Genomic DNA, 22,555 nt, shown 5'->3' with positions numbered 1-22,555 from the left:
AGCTACTTTTTGAGTTTAGTGCTTTACACATATTATATCAGGATATGTGCCTTAGAAACTCCCTACTGATGTGTAAAAAGGACATAAGTCTCATTTAAAGGTTAGCAACACCTCTAGAAGGTTAATATTATTATTTCACTCACTTTTGAGGAAACCAAGTCACAGAGATAGTAAGTTCCCTCAAGTCACACTTCAGAACCAGGAATTGAATGGATTTACACCTGACTATTCCTGAGATATGTGTGTCTTCTAATTTGGATCTTGAACAAACCAAGTAAGTTCTCTGAAGTTCAGTTTGGTAGTTTATAATTGGGGGTGATTATAAATGCTCTGCCTGTAGCAGAAGAATACAATAACAAAAGAGATGAAGTGATTCATTATACACTAATCTATAAATAGCACCTACATTCAGCTAAATTTAGAGTTATAATTTCAAAAGTCTTTTATATTAATAAATATTTAATCTCTTATTATTTATGATCTATTTGTTATCAAACCCTTAAAAATAAATTAAGTTTTATGTGCTATAGTTTAAACAAACTTGAAATAAAATTCTATTTTTTGAAGCAAGTTTAAAAAGTATCCTTAGTTTTCCACTGATGACTTTAATTATTCAAATCCTTTGCAACCAAGAAATAACTCGACAGTGTAGCTTTCAAAATAGGGTTGTTTTTTTTTTCCATAGAGTTGTTCTCTATATGTTTTTTATATCATTTATAGAAAGAAAAGGCATCATATGTTCATTCGATTCTGGGGAGAAAGGTAATACTTTTTATTAAATTTTCAGAAGAATTCAAGACTCAGAAAAGCTCAAGTGCCACCATCCTAGAATATAAATAGAAGCAGAAAAGATGTGAAATGTCATCTCCTCCAATCATCCAACTGGAAAATAGAACTGCCATCCTATGCTGCAGTAGTGCCAGGAGTACTGTGTACCCTGTCCCCAAAGCCTCTCATCCCAGCTCTTGGGGAAATAATTTTCTTCCTGAAATCTCATGTAACCATTGGTCCGAATTTCTGCACCTTCTTACATTTCAGTTCAATTTGACCACTTGGCACTTAACCGCAAGTCTAGACTCTTGTCCTCATTTTTATCCTTGAAATACCTGAAGACAAGTCTCATGATCACCCCTCTTTCTAATTCTTCCAACCTTCTCAAAAACAAACCTCCCAAGAATACAACCTACTTGGTGTATTGCCCAGTCTGCCTGGAGGGCTATTAGCATCCTCCTTATTGGTCCCTTGCATGTATTAACACAACTTGAAATTTAATTTGTTCTATGCATCTGAAGCTGGTCCTGTAGCATTCGAGGAATTAAAATCTAGCAATTCCCCAAACTCTTCACTGCCTGGATATCAGATGAATGGATAACCATAAAAGAGCTTCAGAACTTAGGGTCAGCAAAGGAAGCTTTAATAAGGAAGGAAATGACCACTTTATTCTTAACAAATCCCAAGTCAAAAAAAATGAAATAGATAGAAGGGTAATTTGTATCGTCAGGTTCAGGTTGAAAAGAGGGAAGTGAGACTTCTGATAGGATCAAATTAGAAAGAACTTTCCATGACTCAAATTTTCCAAGACTCCTTCAGATATTTGGTAATTTTTAAAAAGGAGTCTCCTCCAGTGCCCACCTCTAAAACACTCCACACATGTACATTCACCAGAAAACTACTACTTCCATAGAACGCAATGCTGCAGAACTTCAATGGATCACTTTCTGTGAGTTGACAAAATGGTTTTAGCTGAGAAATAAGGAGCAAAAGATTGACATACTCTATGGGCAATAAATAGTAACAATATTGCACCTGAAATAAACACTTGACAAAAATAATATTGCTTCCTAAGAAAAAATATTTTAGTTAAAAATTAACATGTACTTAAAGGTTCCTTTTGATTGTATCTTTAATAAAACTGTCCTAATTTCCCCTTCTTTGATGGACTTTCTATTTCTCTTTCCATTTCTCTGCTATCACAAGAGTTTGAGAAATATTTCAAGTTCCTGAATACCTCTTGCTTCATGTAACTCTGCCTTGTGTTGGGGGGACGGTGGTGTTTAAATTCACAGACAAAATGGGGTTAGTGTGTAGTGTTTCCTTGGCATTGTTTTACTAGTGAAATGTTTAATCAGCTCTGTTGCCAAAAGTGCATTCCAAACCAATAATCTCAGTGCCATTGTTCAAGGACCAGAGTGTTCTGAGAATTACATAGCACTCTGCGACCACAGCTGCTTGGGTTTCTAGGGATCAGTGGCATCAGACACCCACAGCTATTGCAAGTTTGACACCACTTAGACACCACTCAGCTGACTAGTTCTACCATGTGAGTATCATATGCTTTCAATTTAATTTACTTCTGAATAGGTAATATATCCACATAGCAAAAATTAACAAGATACAAAAGGACATAAATACTGCCTTCAGTCACCCAGATTCCATGTCTGGGAAACAATGTTCTTGTTTCTTTGCAGATATATTTTATGCATATACAAGCAAATTAGATAACATAAATACTATACATTTGTATACATACTTTCTTGTGCTTTCCTTTTATTTTTTTAACTATTGGATATTGTGTCATATCACAATATAGGAAAAAGCACTAAAGGGTAGTGTCCTGGAAATCATATGAAGAAAATGTTTCCAAGACAGGAGGGTATACTCAGTTGTACAAAGTATTTAGATAACACGAGGATTGACCACTGGGTTTGGCAAAAAAGGGGGTCATTTATGGCTTCAACCGGAACAGTTGCAAGGGAATGATGGGTGCAATAGCCTAATTAAGATGGAACAAGAAAGGATGGATAGAGAGAGAGTTCTGTGAGACAAATTTGCCATAAACGATTTCCAAGTAACTTTGCTATAAAGGAGAACAGAATAATGGAGTCACAGGTGAAATCATGAAAAGGATTTTTTTCATATGGGATAAATTATAGCATGTTTGCTTGAAATTAGGAATGATTCATTATAGCAGGAAAACTGAATGGTGGAAGAAGAAAAAGAAACATTTACAGGAGCAGTGTCCTCCACCAGGTGAGGCGATTGTGTTCAGGGCAGCGAAAGAGATTGTTCCTTGCAGATATATTTTATGTACATACAAGTGTGTGTGTGTGTGTGTGTGTTTATGTGTGTATGCGTGCACACATACATGCTAACAGCCCCCCCCCCTTTTTCCTATGCTGAGCATGTAGACTGTTCATCCAGTGTGACAGGCAGGAAAGCAGAGTGTGTGGGCACAGACAGGTGAAGGGAAGGTGGCAGAGATAGTAATAGGGACTTTGAAGTCATCTGCCATTTGCTTCTAAATTCTCACTCAAAAAAGTTTTGAGAAGGAGTAGATGAGTATGAGAGGGGAGTGTCCCATCTAAAGTAGGAAGAGAACAAATAGGCTGGGTTGCTAGAAACCCTCAGGGCCTCATTGAGTTAGTGGTTAAGTTTGTGGTTGGGAATTTAAGATAAGATTAGTCAGAATGTTTGTTGTTGGTGTGTTTTTTGCAATATAAATATATGTATTTTTGGTTAAAATGCTAAAAACAACTAGAGTCTGGAGTTGGGGAGATACATACAACAGAGTGGGTGATAGACAGAATAAGCCCCCAGGACCCCATGTCTCTTGGTTTACACATCTGCCCCATGAGTGTGGGCAAGGCTTGTGGATATGATGGGATATCACTCCCATGATGATGTTATGTTATGTGGCAAGAGATTTTACTGGTCCCTAATCCAAAAGTGATTATCCTGGGTGGGCCTGACCTAATCATATAAGCCTTCAGAGAAGGGTTAGGCCTTCCTTGAGTTCAGAGATGCTCTCCAGCTGGTCTAAAGGAAGCTGCAGTAAATAAAATTTCCAGACACCTATGTGAGTTTGGAGGAGGAGTCTACATCTTGGCCAATGCAGGGTTGTAAAACCCAAGGAGATTTGACTAAAGTGTGCTTGAACTCCTGACCCTTGTAAACTATGCAATAACAAGTAGGTGTTATTTCAAGCCACTTAATCTGTGATGCAGTTGTTACTACAGCATAGGAAACAAATACAGAGGGAGAACTGAAGCAAAGGAGTTTTTTACTGTGGCAATTCTAACTGGCTTGAACAATGGGCTCCACATGGCTGTGGCAATGTCCTGAGATTCCTGCGCTTTGGAGCCACAGATGATGGAAATGAGAGTAGTCTCCCTCGAGAGGCACATCTCATACCATGACACTGGCCAGAATGTTTGCAAGTTACTAGGCCTCCCTGAAGGGCCCTGGGCTCAGATCCTACAGTCAAAGGAAAGCCCAACTCTTTGAGTTGATTCCCTGTTCTGAGAGTCAATGTATCTAAGCTCCAGCAAAAGAAGTATTTTTGCAAAGGCCCTTAAGCAGGTAGGTGAGAGCAGTCCAAAAAACTACTGTAACAGACACCCAGGGAAAGAAAGTGTCAGGTGGTTCTAGAAAGAGAATCAGGAGCCTATGGTCAGCTGTAAGCAGAGAGGAGAAATTCCATATATTTGGAGAGGGCTTAGTTCTGCCATTGGCCAGCCCAGAGCAGGAACCATGTTCAGAAAACCTAATGAAAAGACGAGTCTTCAAAGTGATATTAAGAAATGCTCTCAAGTTGAAATGAATGATAACTCCATCATACACCTGTTTTCCCTTGTAGCCCTATTACTCCCCCTGTGCAATTTTATTACACTGCAACTATCTCCAGTAATCTTCAGAAATGTAAGAATTTTCAAAACAAAATTATATTTAATTTAAATAATAAAACTATTCCATTACCACTCTCATGAGAAAAGCAGAGAGTGACAGAAGACCAAAAACATCGAGTAAGCAGAGGATGTTTTAGCACTAAAGAAGTTAGAAATCACTTACTCAAATCTTTAGTTAATAATGAACACATAATGAAGTTTCCGATCTTGGCACTATGCAGTTGTTCATATGCTACGAAGTGGAATTTATTGTCATTTCATTATAATGGAAATGGTGCAGAGCTGGCAGTACTTTAGCAAACAGCATTTCTCCTAGCTACCTCAAAGAAGCACTTTTTCTTAAACTCTTGCTGTTGTCCTTCCAGAGCTATTCCTGACACAGAAAAAGAGTCCATTAAGTGTTTTTCCTGGTCTTCATTGTCTGCAGAGCCCATGACCACAATGGAACAACCAAGAGAAAAGGTAGGAAGGTACAAAAGAGGGAAGGTGCTAGAAGTAAGAAGAAAAGTAACTGGATCCCTACAAGATTGGTTTGTTCTAACATATTGTTTCTGAGCAAACAAGAGAGGTCTGAATTAATTCAACAATTAATTAAGTAAACAATCATTTTGAAGAGTTTCCTGCAAGCCCTGACCTTTGTGTCTGTGTATTATCTCTAGTCACTGAAATAAGACTGAGAGATTTTGTTAACAAGATGACCCCAGCCTCTCGCTTGAAACAGGGTCCTCCCTTGGCTTTAGGTGCATGAGGTCTTCAGGTGCATGAGATGAGGTTCCTGCCCATCTGCCTGCTGATGATTCTCAGCTATTCGCCTGACTTCTACTGCTAAGGGCCCAGACTTTGTACCTACACTCTGCCAGAGCAAGCTTCTCCGGTCCTATGGCTGGAACACCAACTTCACACTGAAAACCGCCTCCAGCTCTGACCTCTCAGAACTCTGATCCAAATTGTCAAAATGGTTTCATTCCAGCTTCACTGGGGTATAATTACCAAATAGTAATTGTGTATATTTAAGATGTACAACTTGATGATTTGATGTATGTTTACATGGTGAAATAATGACCACAATCAAGCTAGTTAATGTACCCCATCACCTCACATAGTTTTGTTTTCTGTTTGCTTGTTCTTGGGAAAACACTTAAGATCTACTTTTTAAAATAAATTTTCAAGTACACAAGGTATGAGGTGATATCTCATGTGGTTAGAACAATTTTTAAATATAAATCTAATTAAGTTATTTCTCTTCTGCCTACTGCATTTAGAATAAATCCAAACTCCTAGACCAGACACTGTGGTTCATGCCTGTAATGCCAAAAACTCAGGAGGCTGAGGCAGGAGGATCACAAACTCAAGGCCAGGCTCAGCAGCTTAGGGAGGCCCTAAGGAACTTAGTAAGACCCTGCCTCAAATAAATTTTGTGGATCTGGGGATGTAGCTCAGTGGTATAGCATCCTGGATTCAATCCCTGGTATAAATCAATCAATCCAAACTCTCACATGACTTCTAATATTTTTGGAGGTCATCTTGGCCTCTAGCCTTGCTTGCTCCACTTTAGCTGCATGGGCATTTCTTGGCCAATTCCTGACCTACCACAGGGTGTGTTGTGCCCACCCTGTGGAAAGTGCTTCTTGCAGATCTTCATTTATCTGCCTCCTTCTCATGCAAGTCTCTGCTCTACATTGCTGCTACAAAGAGTTCCTGAACACCCCCATCTGCAATGGATCCTCCTGTGCACACCTGCTCACTACATTATTTTAAAATATTTGCTTACTCCTTATCTGTTTCCCCACTATAATGTAAGTTCTCTGGTGGCAGTGACTTTGCATCAAATACTATAACTTCTATGCCTAAAATATTATCTGATGCAATAAACATCAGTTTATAAAATAATTATTTTATTTTATGTTAATTTTATTATTTATTTACTTAATATTACTGGGTTTGAACCTAGAAGTATTTCACCACTGAGCTACATCTCAGCCTTCTTTTTGGAGACAGGGTCTCACTAAGTTGCTGGGGCTGGCCTTGTTCTTATGATCCTCTTCTCTCAGCTTCCTTAGCCATGTGCCACCATGCTCTGCTGCATTCTTATATCAGAGATAAAAATCTAAAGCTTAAGTTGTATGCTAGTTTTCTTTTTTTTAATATATTTTTTATTTTTTTTTTATTGGTTGTTCAAAACATTACAAAGCTCTTGACATATTGTATGCTAGTTTTCAATTGCTGCTAAAACCAATTACCACAAACTTAGATTTTTTTCCCACAAATTGTGTCATTTTGGGAAGCTTCTAGGAGGAATCAATTGTTTTGCCTTTTCCAGCTTCCAGAGCTATCTGCATTTCTTGGCTTGCGACCCCTTCATCCATCTTCAAAGAGCATCTTTCCAAACTCTGGTTCTGGAGTCTCATCTTCTCGTGTGTGTGTGTGTGTGTGTGTGTGTGTGTGTGTGAGAGAGAGAGAGAGAGAGAGAGAGGAGAGATTGGACCTATAAGTACTGTAATACTGAACAACAATCCTAGCCCTTTTTTGATGCAGAAATTGAAGTTCATAGATATTGAGTGAATTACCATACAGTTCCAAGTAAAGAAAAGGGAATTCAAGAAAGACTATTTTTTATTTCGAGACAGGGTCTCATTAAATTGCTGAGGCTACTTAAAATCCTCCTACTCCAGCCTCTAGGCACCTGATCCATGTCCTTTTCCTAAGTCTGATTCTGATTCTACCCTTTTTCTTTTTTCTTTCTTTCTTTTTTTTTTTTTTTTTTTTTTTTTNCCAAAAGTGCATTCCAAACCAATAATCTCAGTGCCATTGTTCAAGGACCAGAGTGTTCTGAGAATTACATAGCACTCTGCGACCACAGCTGCTTGGGGTTCTAGGGATTGAACCCAGAGGTACTTAATCTCTGAGCAACATTCCTACCCCTTTTTATATTTTATTTAGAGACAGGGTCTTGCTGAGTTGCTTAGCACCTCACTTTTGCTGAGGCTGGCTTTGAACTTGTGGTCCTCCTAACTCAGCCTCCCCAGGCACTGGGATTACAAGCACACACTATACCCGGTTTCTGTTCTTACAAGGACCTTTGCAATGACACTGAATGCACCCAGATAAAGCAAGATACTTTCTCCATCTCAAGGTCCTTAATTTCACATGTGTGATACAAAGTTCCTTTTTGCCATGCAAGGCAACAGATTCCCACATTCCAGGGATTAAGGCATGGTCATTGTTGGATGGGAGGGCATTATACTGTCTACCACAGGATGTTTGATTAATTTGCTCAACATCCACTGGCTAGTAAGTGGCAAAGAAGGGTTTTCAACTTGAGCTTTTTGAACTCCATAGCACAAATTCCACTGTTGGTGTTGTCCTTTAAACCATCACCCATCTAGTTTTAGCAAAGCTGAGCAGGAAGATTTGAGGCCCATGATTCACTTTTCCATCAAAGTATTTTTCAGCATGTTACAATTGATCCCTAGGGCTGGGGATGTGGCTCAAGCATTAGTGCGCTCGCCTGGCATGCGTGCGACCCGGGTTCGATCCTCAGCACCACATACAAACAAGGATGTTGTGTCCACCAAAAACTAAAAAATAAATATTAAAAAATTCTCAAAAAAAAAAAGTGATCCCTATCACTCTACGAAAGAGTTAATACGTGGCATCTGCTCTAAATGTACAAATTATACATACTCACAAAGACATCAGGAGGGTTGCTTAATATAGAAAAGAGAAATATGAGACTATCATTTTTTGAGCATTGTAATTTCCTAGATTCATTCTCATATTTGTTATCTCAATTATTGGAATTATTTTTGTTAATGAAGAAATTGATTTCCATACAGCTCCAAGTAAAGTCTGATCTGCTGGTCTCCAAAGCCCATACTCTTTCCTATGTACCCAAATACCTTCCAGAGCAAAAGAAAGTTTTCCTGTTGAACTCTTAATTCACTACCAATAAATATAAGGGGGAAAAGGAAATATAGAGCATTAGCAAATTGTGTTCTGGAATTTTTTTCTTGGGAACTTCAAAGGTGAGACAGTGGTTTGTGCAGATTTTTCAAATTACAGAATTCTTCACCCAGTGTGTAAGTTAGCATAATGCCTGGAACAATATAGATACTCAGTAAATACCTGGTAAAGGTTACTGAATTAATTTAGATGAAAATTTGTAACCTTTTCCAGACGATTAGATATTCTTCATTTCTTCCATGAGGTCACATGGGATGTAGCTAGGGGAATAGCAACAAAGCCTTGGTAATGTACTAATAGCAGGATTCCTAAACAGCAGGGAAGGGACTCTCGTCATTGCAGTGCTCCACGCCCTGAAGGGAATGACAGTTTTTGATGAAATAGTTATAGGGTGGTAACCACCATTGCACACATCCACTAGGAAAGGCTTTGAAATCCTTTAGCCCTTGCCAATTTAATCTCTGAACCTCAATCCCTACCACAACCACCACCGCCACTCTTCATTCATTGATCTATGCCTAGGGATGATAAATACTGAATCCCTACAATGAGAAAATCTCTGCTAAATTCCAGAGATGCAGATGATAGTTCCTGCCTTATTGAGAGCAAAAAAAACACAGCCACGGAAGATATGTACATTAAATGCACTAAAGTATTACAGGGATTACATGTATTTTACCACCCAGAGTGGGAAACTCAAAAACAGGTGGTAGGGCTGGGATTATAGCTCAATGGTAGAGTGCTTGCTTTCCACATGAGAGGCACTAGGTTTGATCCTCAGCACCAGACAAAAATAAATAAATTAAAGGTATTGTGTCCATCTATAACTAAAAAAATTAAAATTAAATGAAATAAAATAAACAGATGGTAAATTCTACCTGGTGAAACAGCTTCAAGAAATGTTTAGATGCTCACAAATTCGGGGGAAAGGGTAGGCAATAGGTGGAAGAATAGGAATGCTTCCAGATAGATAGGATAGCATGAACAAGACCACGGAGGTATAAACACTGGTGTTTTACAGAAAAATTGAAAACATATTGGCTTAGAGGCTACTTTTCATTGTGAAAAATTAAAAAAAAAATGGTCACCAGTCAGAAGCACAATTTGGTTTTAACACATTTACTGGTGCCTTCCACTTGGAGTTTGCACTTACTTTGGTCTTAGCTGCAGGTCACTCTGCCAAGTTCCCCAGGCTGGACCTGCTTCTAGACAGGCAGGATTTCTGCGTCAGCAGCTTTGGTACTGCAGCAAAGTGAACTGTCCATTTTCTATGCCCAATTAAGAAATGCATGGCACGCTAGGGCTGGGGCACAGTTCACCGTAGAGCACTGCAAAAACAAAACAAATCAAAAGGGAAATCCAAGAGGCTTCCCCCTCCTGTTTTTTCACCCTCCTGCAGCAGCCTTCATTTCCTTCCTCCTGTTTTCTCCCCCTCCCCCTCACTCCATCTCCTCCATGGAACCTTCCAAGTAGCCACTGTGTACCTAGCTGCCTTTTCTCATGTGAGCCAATAGAGCTAATTGAGGTAGTAGTGGAAAAACAAGCAGAGATTTGATCCATCATTAAACTAGAACAAAACAGAGTCTCCGGGAGTTTTGTGTGTATGTCTTTTCCTATGTTCATAAACTTTAGAAATGAAAATGTGAGGTAAATAATTAAGGAACAAATTTGACTCCTTGATCCTTTCAGACTTTTTCCGTCTTGTATTTATTTTTTTACCCATCACTTACTCTACACAAAGAGAACTCCACAATAGGGAAATCCTCTATGAAAGGTCACGTTAACAGACGATTAAACTTTTGACCCGATATGCTTTTACATCAGCATTGCAGGCTTATCCAGGGATAAGTATCTTGGAAATACAGTATTTCCAAGCCTAAATGTCAAAAGTGAGTACAAAAATAGCCCACTGGACTGTTCCCTTTAGCAAAATAAATCCCCCTCCAAGTGCAACATATTAGGAATATGCTCCATTTGAAACAAGGGCAGAAAACTCTCCAATAAATCCCAAAATATTGGCAAGTCTGTGAAAGATTTATGATTGGCCACGGATTATGAGATTCTATTTTCAGCACATTCCTCGTCAGCAACCAGACTTTCTTCATTTACAATGAGCTATTCTGGATAGTCATCAAAAACTAAATATCATGAGTAAAGATGTCCAAAAATAGAAGTATTGTTTTAAAAACACTAATCTTTTTAAAAAGACCAAGATATTTGTATTCCACCACCACCCATGCTGATGATTTTCCTTTTTACTTCTCAAACTTCTATATATCATTAAGAAATACATTTTCATTTCAGTTTAGACATCACCACTGTACCTTAGAGCCAGAAGGGATGGTAGGTATACCATTTAATCCAGCCTTTTCACTTCACACATGACCAATTTGGCAAATTGCATGGAGCACCTGCTAAGAGGCAGTGTACCAGGGCTGTAGGAGCAATTCTAACATGAAAAATTCATGATTCCTGGAATCGTTTGGCAAAAAATTATTTGATTTCTTCCTAAAAGATATTTTATACTATTTGAGGAGACTGACACATATAGAATGAAGCAAAGTAGAACAAAGGTTAGAAGGCTGATTCAAACCAAGAGCAACACATAGACTGAAGGAAGGGATGAGTGGCAAGTTGGAGAAGGCTATCTCAGGTAATAAGACTTGGAGTAGATTTGAAAAGTGAATATATTTTCACTAGCTATAAGTGCAATGTAAGATTATGTTCCATAGATGGAATAGTGTTAGTAAAGATTCATAAACAGTAAAGAACATGAGTGACCCAGGAGAGCTGGAAATTGATTTGGTAGGAGCAGAAGTCGATAGTGCTTCCTTAAAGGTTGAGAGTACAGCAGTAAGGATGTTCTGGCTTCCAGAAGGAGACAACCCAACCTCAACAAGAAAGGCAACTTGCCATCTCAAGACAAGGAGTCCATAGGTAACACTTCCAGGGCAGGTCATTCCAGTGGCTTATGAAGTCACTATTGAAACTTGCTTTTTCCATTTTTCTCTATTCTGTCATATTGGGTTAAATCTTTCTTCTTATCATCAGGTGGCCTCTGCAGTCTTAGTATCATACTTGGTACCACAGCCTTCCTGGATATCTTTTATCATATACTTACCTCTAAATCAATCTCTAACAAGGGAAGAGGATTATCAAAACTAATCAGGATTTTACACTGGAGTCAAAGGGGGAGAAGTGAACACCCCAAATCAGGGTTTTGCTAACAAGGAAAAAGAAGACTGGTTTTTGAGTAGGCAACTCACACTGGGAAGAGACCACAGATATGCCATAAACCTGTTTGGGGAGAAGATAAGGGGAAAACCCTCTCTCTCTACTCAGAGCAATAGCTCCTCCACAAAGGTTGGAGCGGACAATTGTTGGGAATTCCTCTAGGCAACAGCAGGCCTAGTTTGATGAACAGTGGTTTGGGATTTGAGCCATAGCAGCTTCACATTCTACTCAAATCAGTAGGTGGCCAGGTATGAGTGGAGGGAGGGAGTTGTTCAAGGGTAAAAATCTTTAGAGAACTTTGGAGATGCCATAGTTTCTTCTCTGACTCCCTGGGGTTTGGCAGGTGTGCCCTATAACCTCATTAACCAGTCTTAGGCTCATTGAGGGTTGGTCCTTCCCAATTGCATGTCTCTTACCTGTCATAGAATGCTAATCCATATATTTAAAGAATTTCCAAAATCAATTTATTATTTTCTCAATTACTTTATTCCATAACATGATGTCAGATTTCTTAATATCAGTAAAGGTAATGTTTTGGTACAAGTAACTGTTGCATCCTGCGTCATGGGCATGTAATCTGGGCTCCCAACTCAATTTCCATAATTATATGTTGTTGTATTGTACTTTTAGTAAGGAAATAATAATGATGTTTTGTGAAACCACATCTCTTTTTTTTCAGCCACTGTTTTTACTTTACGATAAGAGGGAATTAAATTCAAAAACAAAATGAGTCACCCCATTGCCACTACAGCCCTTTCGTTTTCCTTTCTGTTTTCTCATTGGAGGCTGCAGCTAAGATCACACTGTTGGACTCAATAGATTCTCATATCAGATTTAGAGAAAAGCACTGAGGAGATGTTTTGCCCTTCGTTCAACAGATATTTACCTAGACACTGTGCCAGAGAATAAAAATACAAATAAGATAGAGCCATCTAGTCTACCTAGGCAGTATTAAAAGTGATCAAATAAGAGTACAATTATTGGCAAAGCAAGAAATGCACCATCAAGGTGTGTGTGTGTGTGTGTGTGTGTGTGTTTTACTTTTTGGAGTGTGTGTGTGTGTGTGTGCATCCATCTAGATATCTTTTCTTCATTATTCACATGGGCACACTGATACATTAGATGAGGAGTACTATGTTAACCAAACTCCATGACTACAGTCACACTGTCTCCTCAGGGCTGGTGTGGCAATGATAGGGAGTGGGATAGAAGGTAATCAGAATAGCAGAATTCACACAAGTGGGAAAATAATTCTGTTCTACTTTCTTTTGCCTACAAAAACCAGTGGTAAGTGGAGTCTTACACTGCATAAGATTTTAATCATGTTTTTAAAAATATTATAATTTCAAAACTTTTGACTAATGCATTTTAGTCTTGCAGCAATGTACATTATTTGTATAACAAAAATCTAAAAGCATGTAGTGTCTACCTTCAAGAAGTTCTTCTAGGAAAGAATATATAAATAAAACCTTGACATACAAGATTATAAGAGGTACAACAGTAGAGGTTTCATGTATTTTTTTCTCATGAATAAATAAACATAAATACTTTTTGTAAATATGGATATATTCCTGAGAGAACATAGGAAGTACTAGTCAAGATCTCTAGCTGGAGGTACTTCCAGGAAGTACTGCCCCTAGGAGTTAGCCTTGAATTGGGTTTTAAATGCAAAGTCCCTCAGAGGGAGTAGCACATGTTAAAGCACAAAAGAAGCCTGACAGTACCTATGACCAGACCTGCTTAGGGTGGAAAGAATAGGTGGTAGGAAGAAAAGGATGTAACAATGAATGGGGACCAGATAGTAAAAATATAAGACATCTTCAAAATTGCAGACTTCATCCTAAACATGATGAAAAGGTCCAGAGGAACATATTTCCTTTAAGGAAAAAGTAAATGTAATTTTAAAAGCATTTTGATATAAATGTTTTGCAGTCATAAAATGAAGGAGATACCTTAGACTAATTCTTGCAGGTTAGAACCATAATCCAAAGTGAGTCTCCAGATTGGGGTCAACCAGTCAATCATTTTTTACCAGTCTGAGAAGAAATCAGAGAAATAACTTCAATGTAGTCAATTTTATATGTAATTAAATTTAATATTATTAAATCTTGTTTTTGATATCTGTCATTAGCAAAACAAAAAGAAAGTTGTTAATCCTATATTGATGTCCCCTGATTTATTTTTACTTTCTTATCCCAGAAATCTTAAACTCAGGGATCCACTGGACTATATATAAGTATCTAGTTTCACTGGACACTGAAAACAGAACAAGGAAAATAAGAAAAGCAAAATCACAGGGAAAAGAGGAATCAGAGAGAGGAAATTCCAGTGGTCTAGGAGAAATATGGAAGTGGAAAAGGAACTGAATTTAATAACAAATAAAGCATTTATTTTCTACAAGTTTAGAATAAATCTTTTATTTATTTTACTTTATTTTATTTTAAAAAAAGAAACAGTGCATACTTCTTTTAATTTTTTTTCATGCCAAATCTCTAGTTTATACTTTGGAATTTTTTTGAGGCTTATGTGGGTCTTGAAATGCCAGATGCATGCATAAATTCCCTTCCTTTATGAGATACATGTCTCTGCACTGCCGCTTAGGAGGAAAATTCTCACCAAACGAGTCTTTATTCTCTTATATCTTAAATGTGAAACACCCATCTCAGTGGGTTGTGTTGCCAACTGTAAGGCAGGAAATTAAGCTCAAGTTCTGGCTTGTGACTATGGAGGAACTGCGTTTGCTGGTTGTTTTGCCTTATAATTCACTTTTCCTTCGCATATCTTTTTACAGTATTGTTCTTTTCTCTGTCCTATATACAGTTCACTTGCAGGTATTTGTTTTGATTTGTTTCTAAGTAGTTGAATTCTATCCACCATGGGCTTATAGACTCCAGAGGCCAGTTACCCAGCCTTCTGTTGGTATCCCTGCAAAGCACCCCAGGCACAGACTAGTTTGCTTACTTTTCCTTCTTTCAAAGAGCAATAAAAAAAAAGAAAGAAAAGAAAAGTGATCTTAGCTCCATAATCCTCAACCCTAATTTACAGAACAAGGCATCCCATTAGTGGTTTTATTTTTCATCCTATCAATCAATGTGTTTTGGCAGGATGCCTCCAAGTTAAACACCATAAAGCTAGATTTAATGTTAACTTATTGCTATAAAAATGGAAATATCCTTTTCATATTCCACTTTCCACTTGTGTTAGAGCATAATAAAAATTAAACCCATATGCCTGTAGTTACATGATAATTCATGTTTAGCTAGAGACAAGAAGAACAGAAATTAAAAGGGTAGATTCAAAACAGGTTTGAAATTTTTTTTCTTTTTCTTTTTCTTTCTTTCTTTTTTTTTTTTTTTTTGGTACCAAGGATTGAACTCAGGGGCACTTGACCACTGAGCCATATCCCCAGTTCTATTTTGTAATTTATTTAAAGACAGGGGCTCACTGAGTTGCTTAGAGCTTGGAGTCTCACTTTTGCTGGTTTTGAACTTGCAATCTTCCTGCCTCAGCCTCCTGAGCGGCTGGGATTACAAGCGTGTGCCACCACACCCAGTATAGACTTCATCTTTTAAAGAGCAAATATTTGTGTTTTGTAAAATCCACTAGATCATTTTTCCCTTATTTATTTAAATAACAGAAAGAGAATAAAATTTAAAGCTGCATATGCAAGTTCTAGAAATATTCATTTTTAGCAGGCTAAGGAAGTATTTTGGATTGAGGTCTGCCAGCATTTTAGTTTCTTCTTTTCAATAATTATCTTTAACATATGAATACCTTATCAACTATTTTCACCATCCAAGGTTTAAGAAATCCACAAGTATTTTCAGTAAAATATTAAAGTCTGCCCTTGTTTCTATTCTGTTTTTTTCCAATTCCCTACTTAAAAATTACTTTAATAATAATTCAATGTGTATTCTTCCTTGTTGAGGTATATGTTAAGCAGCTAATTCATTTCTTTCATTAACTCAGAGCATGTGTTGAAAGGGTACATAAATTTAGCATTTAGACTTGCTTTTTTAAAAAAAATACCATACCACCACCTCTTAAGTTACCACTGATAATAACTACCATTTATAAAGTTATTACAATGTGGCAGTCATAGTGTTAAGCATTTTTTAAAAAAATTTTTTTAGTTATAATGGACACAATCTTTGTTTACTAATTTATTTTTATGTGGTGGCAAGGATTGAACCCAGTGCCTCACATGTGCAAGGCAAGCACTCTACCACTGAGCTACAGACCGAGCACAAATAAATACACAAATACAGATATATGCGATCTCATTTAGTCTTCAAAGAAACAATATGAGGTTGTCCCCATATTACAGTACAGTAACTGAGGCTTAGTCGTTGTAAGAAGCAAAGCCAAAAATGAAATCCAGTCTGTATTATATATCTAACTCTGAAATCCATAGATGATAGCTTGGATAGTTGTAAAACATGTGGGCATGTTAGTCTTACAAAAATCATGATCACTCAAACTCAAAATGTTATTCAACACATTATGATAACCTTACCATAAATTCTCTAGTGAGCAAAGACTCCTACTCTTTGCAAAGACCATTTCATGCTTTTTTAATGCCTGGCTCATAGGGACTGCTCAATAAATATATGTTAAACAATAATATTAGCAAACAGATATCATCATACATAAATATTAGATACCATCATACATAAAACACTTTTATAACCCTAATGTATTTTAAGTTATCTAATTCTCATTTTTGAGAAATCTATCACATAGTTGTTGAGACTAACACCATTTCGCAGATGAGAAAACTGATGTACAAAGAGGTTAGGTAACTCATTATGGGTCCCACAAGTAGTAAGTGGTAGAATTAGACTTCAAATTCAGGCAGTCTTGTTCATCCATAGCCTAAATGAATGAATGAATGAATGAATGAACTAGAATTATTTTTGTTAACATAAATCAAATTGTGTCATTGCCTTGATTTAAACCCTTCAAGATTCCCATTATAGGTAGGGAAGAAAAATGTAGACTTCAACCAACATGCATGATCCCCTACATTATATTTGGCTTTGCAGTTTGTTCCCCTCACTCTTCAGTCTGATGCAGATTTCCTTCAGGACTTTCTTTCCAGTTTGGGTCAATAACACATGCTGTTTCTTTTCCCTGGAACTTATCTCTACACTTATAACTGGTTAATCCCTACTCATCACTGAAGACTCCCCCTAACCATAACTTCTTGTAACACAGTGCCTCTGGTGTGCCAATATAAGCCAGGTGTCTACTCTTATTATAAATTTTACTGCATTTAAAACAAATTCAAAGGGCATATATATGTGTGTGATTGGTTTTTAAAAAAAAAATTTTTTTTAGTTGTAGATGGACACAATATCTTATTTATTTTTTTATGTGGTGCTGAGGATCAAACCCAGTGCCTCATGCATGCAAGGTAATTGCTCTACCAGACCCTGTGTGATTGTTTTAACCCTTCATTACACACTAATTACAGTGAAGCAGAAACTATGACTCTGTTGTTCTGTTCATGGCCTGTATTAGCTATTTGACAAAAGTTCATTGCAAGAAATAATTTTTAAAAAATTAATAAGTAGCTCAATTGAAAGCATTATTCATTGTGAATTCTCATAATATTGTGTGTAAATGTGTATGACTGCCAGTTGCCAAATGTATCTGGCAAAAACATACTTTTTTTTTTTTGAAAGAATATCCACCAGGTCCCTGAAAAGGTAAGATTGAATATGGTTAGTAAGTCAACATCATGAAAACAAAAAGCAATCTGTCTCCTCTTTACTTTCTCACCATGCAAAGTGTGGCAATTCAAGTTTTATCTGCTACACTTGTGGAAACAGTATGCCTTTCTTCTTTAAGAAAGTTTCCCCTTCCCCTCATATCACAGTGCCCTATCACAGGTGTGAGCAAAAGACCATGTCAGGCCAATCACAATGGCCCAGACCTGGAGCAACAGTGACTCCTTCAGAGAGGAGCACAGGCCCAGATGGGCCAATCAGAATTCTCCACGTAACTACCAGGTTAGTCCAAATTGGCAGCATCCCTCCTTTGCCTGTGGAGTCACAATTCTGAAAAGATTTAAATTTAAGGCTGCTCAATGGCCACCTTCCTAAGTTAAGTGGGAAACTTCTCAATATTACAATAATAAGAGGCCAACGTGCTACAAAAGAGAAACAAGCAGAAATGAGAAACAGAGCAAGAGAAAATTCTAGTATCAATTAAGCAGCTAACTTGAAGTTAGCTGCATCTTAGACTTTCCAGATATGTCGGTAAATAGATATTTTGTTTTTATACATTTGATTGAGAACTTCTTTCTGTCACTGGCAGCCATGTGTCCTAATTCATACCTCTTCCCATGCAACTAAACAAACATTTCTTATACTTGAAAACAAAACCTACAAGAATGGAAAGTTACACTCTATTTATGTATAATATGTCAAAACACATTCTACTGCCATGTAGAACTAAAAAGAATAAATTAAATTTTTTTAAAAAAAAGAAAACACAGCCAAGCCTGGTGGCACACACCTGTAATCCCAGTGGCTCCAGAGGCTGAGAAAGGAGGATTGCAAATTCAAAGTCAACTTCAGCAAAAAGTGAGGCGCTAAAGCAACTCAGTGAGACCCTGCCTCTAAATAAAATATAACATAGGGCTGAGGATGTGGCTCAGTGGTCAAGTGCCCCTGAGTTCAATCCCCGGTTCCCACCCCACCAAAAAAAGAAAACACAAAACCTTGGAGAAAACTCTTAGGATTTATAGATAACTGAAAGGTTATTTGTTTGGCTAAGGCATATGGCAAACTTACACACAGTGCATAAAAAGATAATACTATCATAATCATAAAATCATGCTAGGCCACACAAAGTCAGGGAAGCTGGGAGACCCTAGGAAAGAAGAAAGTGTCCCTTCCAGAGAATGTTCTGTTCTTCCCAGAGCAGGCTGCTGCTGCTACAGGAAAGGACCCCAGAAAAACATTAATCGTGTTTCCCAAAGCCCAAGTGAGAATTCCCATCACATCAGGCCTGGCTTTCTCCAGAGAAGACTTCAGGGATTGCTCTGTTTCAACCTAAGTCTGAATTATCACTATTTTAAGCCTCAAGAACAGATAATCCAGCTATCATCTGACTTTTTTATGGTTCTTAAACAGATGAACTTTTACATCTGTTTGTGTGATGGAATTAACTTTGTTTTATCTTGTTATTCCACAGTTCCTCGGTACCTTAGGAGAAGAAGCAAAACAATACAGACAGAAAAAAGTCAAATGAGCTCCTAAATAAATGTTTAACTCCTAGCAGAAGCAACTGCCTGAAAACTAGGTGTGGGTTTATGTAGCAGTCTGAGTATTTTTTGACATAAAATTTTGTGTTTTATTTTTTATTCCAAAAAATTGATTTTCCAAAGAGAAGTTATTTAGTTCATAGTAATTGCTAACATTTAGAGTATTTAACTATCAGGGAAGTATTGCTTCCTTCCACTGCCCCCAGACAGTCTCACTACATTGCTCAGGCTGATCTGGAACTCATGATCTCCTACTTCAATCTCCCAGGTAGCTGGGATTACAGGCATGCACCACCGAGCCTGGCTTCAAGTGCTGCTACTTGTTTGAACCAAATTAACCTTTCAAATGATTATACTATTGCCTTCATTTTACTGCTGAGAAATCTCAAAGAGAGGAGACTACTTGTTCAAGTCCACACAGCCAGATAACCACAGACTTTCTTTACTGTGGCCTTAACCTCCGCCTTTCCCAACTCCATGCTGCCTAACAGTCTTGGGTGTCTCTTTTCAGCTCTTTCTTCTCTTTTGTATGTCAACAATTTTAAATCTTTACATAAAACTTTATTTTGAAATTTTATTTAAAAATCTGTGTGAAATCTCTACCCACACTTAGCTATTTTGTTCAACTTTCTGGAAGATTCCTCAATGTTATCTTCCATTTCTTCTGTGGAATTCTAAAAAAAATTCAATGAATATTTTCTATTTCCAAGAGCTCTCTTTTATTATCTGTATTTCTTTTCTGTATATCACTAATCTCTGTGAGGATACTAATTAGAATTTGAGTTTCTCATTCGTCCCTTGCATAGAATCTATTTCTTTGGGGACATTTGTTTGTTTTCCACTGGTGCTATTGTGTTAGCCTAGATCCTTTATTCTTTGTTCATATTTGAGGTTCTGTTAACATGGATGAAGTTTTTCAAGTGACTTGATTTGCTTTAGAGGAGCCATTGTACTTAAGTCCTTAAATGATATAATTTGGAGGTTATTTGTGAGGGACTCTGTCAAATTTGCTTAGAGAAGAAACTGGGAGTCAGAAGACATTCAACTAGCAGTATGTACTTGTAACGGTTGACTATTACACGTGTAGAATTCCATCCTCTGATTTTGAAACTTTGTCTGCTGAGTCTGATCCCCTCTGGGTTCTGCCAAGAAAATCACATTTTTTTTGTCTTATACATTTCTAATATTTTTCAAGGTTCTGCACAAAGTTTCTTCTATTCTCATTCTAAAAATTACTTACCTTTCATCTCTTCTATTCCCACACCTACATTTACCACCCATGTATTAATGACTCAAGAACTATTCCTCCAGTCCAAAGTTGCTTCTTTTATCCCAAATTCCTATATCTAGTTCTTTACTGGGAATCTTAATTAACAAGTCCTCTCGACATTCCCAAATCAACATCTTTCCTCATCTTCCTCTCTCCTGTATTTGCTCTTTATACATTAATACTTGCAATGCTAGAATTGAACCCAGGGTCTTGCATGCTAGACGAGCACCCTATCACTGAGTTACATCCTTAACCCCACTTTTCCTATATTCTTATTTCAGATGGATACTAAGAGCATTCATCCAACTGCTGACAGCCAAGGACATATGTATTTATCTTTCTAGAGTCCAAGCTCTTCCCCTAATATTTAGACTCACCAATTCTTTCTTGAATCTATTTTATTCTATGTGCTACTTCTTCAATTGCTACATTTCTATCCAACCTCACCACTTTTGCTGGGCAACAGAAATAATTTGTCTCTGTGCTTAGAATCTTGTCCTCTAAAAGCCTCTTATGAACTTCTTCCCCCAAACCAGTTCCTTCCTCACCCGTTCTTATTCAACCCCATCCTCCTCATGCATGACAATCACTGTCCCTCAATCTCACTCCAGTTAAATTAAATATTTCAGAAACAAAAAAGGAGAAGAAAAAATCCTGATAATACTTAATCATGCTCAAATTATAAATAAATAAATAAATAAAAATGAGTAAATAAAGTCCCAGACCTTATTTTAAATAAACACTATGCATAATCTAAATCATATGGGATGCTTCTTTATTAAAAACTCAGAAATATTTTGGATGAGTTAGTATTAAGTGTGAAGAAACTAGACAAGATCCTGTAATGGGAATTACTTACCTGGTCAGACTCTTCAGGAAAATAGGGTCCATTTGGTTTAGGTATCTATATGTGTTAACATGCGAGGGCTTCATGATGGTATAGAAGAACTGGTTGAAAAAGAAAACTGAACAAACTCTAAAATGAGAAATATGTAAAATTTGTACCACATATATATGAAAGTAGATTCCTATCTTCCCCCAACCATTTACTCTTAGCCTCTAATTACTCAACAGGACCTCTAGAACAAATAACTCAATTAACACCTCATTAAAAGGTAATTTTAAAACTTTTATTTTGTCAATAGATAGATAAAGCAATGATGACTAAAGAAAATACTTAATAAATGGTCAGCTTCTTATTCCTAACACACCCAAATCTCCACAATTCAAAATAGAGAGGGGTTGAATATTCATTGAAAAACTTCAGACATGCCACCAGTTATACATGTTGAGAAGAATTTGACTGCAAACTATGGGATAATTCTTAAGGGTTTAGACTGTCCTTAAAAGACATGAATGTGAGGAATTTCTTTTTCTTTTTTGCAGGGGGTGGGATTATCAAATTCAACAGTTATTTGTCAGACAAGTGAAAAAATAAATAGAAGTCTGTGCCAGGCTCAGTGGTGCATACCTGTAATCCCAGCAACTCAGGAGGCTGAGGAAGGATGATTGCAAGTCCAAGGCCAGCCTTAGCAATTTAGTGAGGCCCTAAGCAACTTAGCAAGACCCTGTCTCAAAGTAAAATAAATAAATAAATAAAAGGGCTGGGAATGTAGTGCAGTAGTAAAGCACCCCCAGGTTCAATTCCCAGTACTTAAATAAATAAATAAATGAAAGAGAAGTCTATGACACATGCTAATGAGGAAACCTTCAATGGAACAAGTCTCAGAGTGCCTGGTCTGGTTTGCAGGGCCTGGGGGTAATAAAGTCTCTCTATCTGGAGTGGCCAATCTGACTCCTTGGGGGAAGCTGGAACAATATCTACCAAAAACTGTTCTTCTTGAGTCCTACTGAATGTCAGTCCAAACAGATCAATTCAGAAGTGATTAAAAAAACAGATGAGAAGAGAAGGGTGAATCCTGGAGAAAGGCCAGCACTCATTGTGAAGATTTTATTACCTAAAAAGTACAGGAGGAGCCATGGGCAAATCTAGAAGGTAATGCTGTCACGAAGAGACCCAAACTTGAAGATAGGGTAAAGGAACTGGTAATCACTACAAAGTAACTCACCTATGATGGATTTCATTTCTTACTATTTTTCCTTTGAATTATGCAGAAAAGTAACATATAG

General features: G+C 37.3%; 1 long non-coding RNA gene across 1 annotated transcript; it reads right to left on the bottom strand.

The window, feature by feature from the left end:
* Positions 1–7,694: 7,694 nt before the first annotated feature.
* LOC125618635 lies at positions 7,695–21,961 on the bottom strand. Its single transcript, XR_007349948.1, has 3 exons — positions 21,285–21,961; positions 13,835–13,918; positions 7,695–9,976 (listed from the first exon to the last, which is right to left on the bottom strand). It is a non-coding gene; the product is annotated as an uncharacterized LOC125618635 (long non-coding RNA).
* Positions 21,962–22,555: the final 594 nt, after the last annotated feature.

Source organism: Marmota marmota, unplaced genomic scaffold (genome assembly GCF_001458135.2).
Source record: "Marmota marmota marmota unplaced genomic scaffold, marMar, whole genome shotgun sequence".
NCBI lineage: Eukaryota > Metazoa > Chordata > Mammalia > Rodentia > Sciuridae > Marmota > Marmota marmota.
The sequence above is the reverse complement of the archived record's forward strand: the minus strand, read 5'-3'. Positions and strand labels throughout refer to the sequence as shown.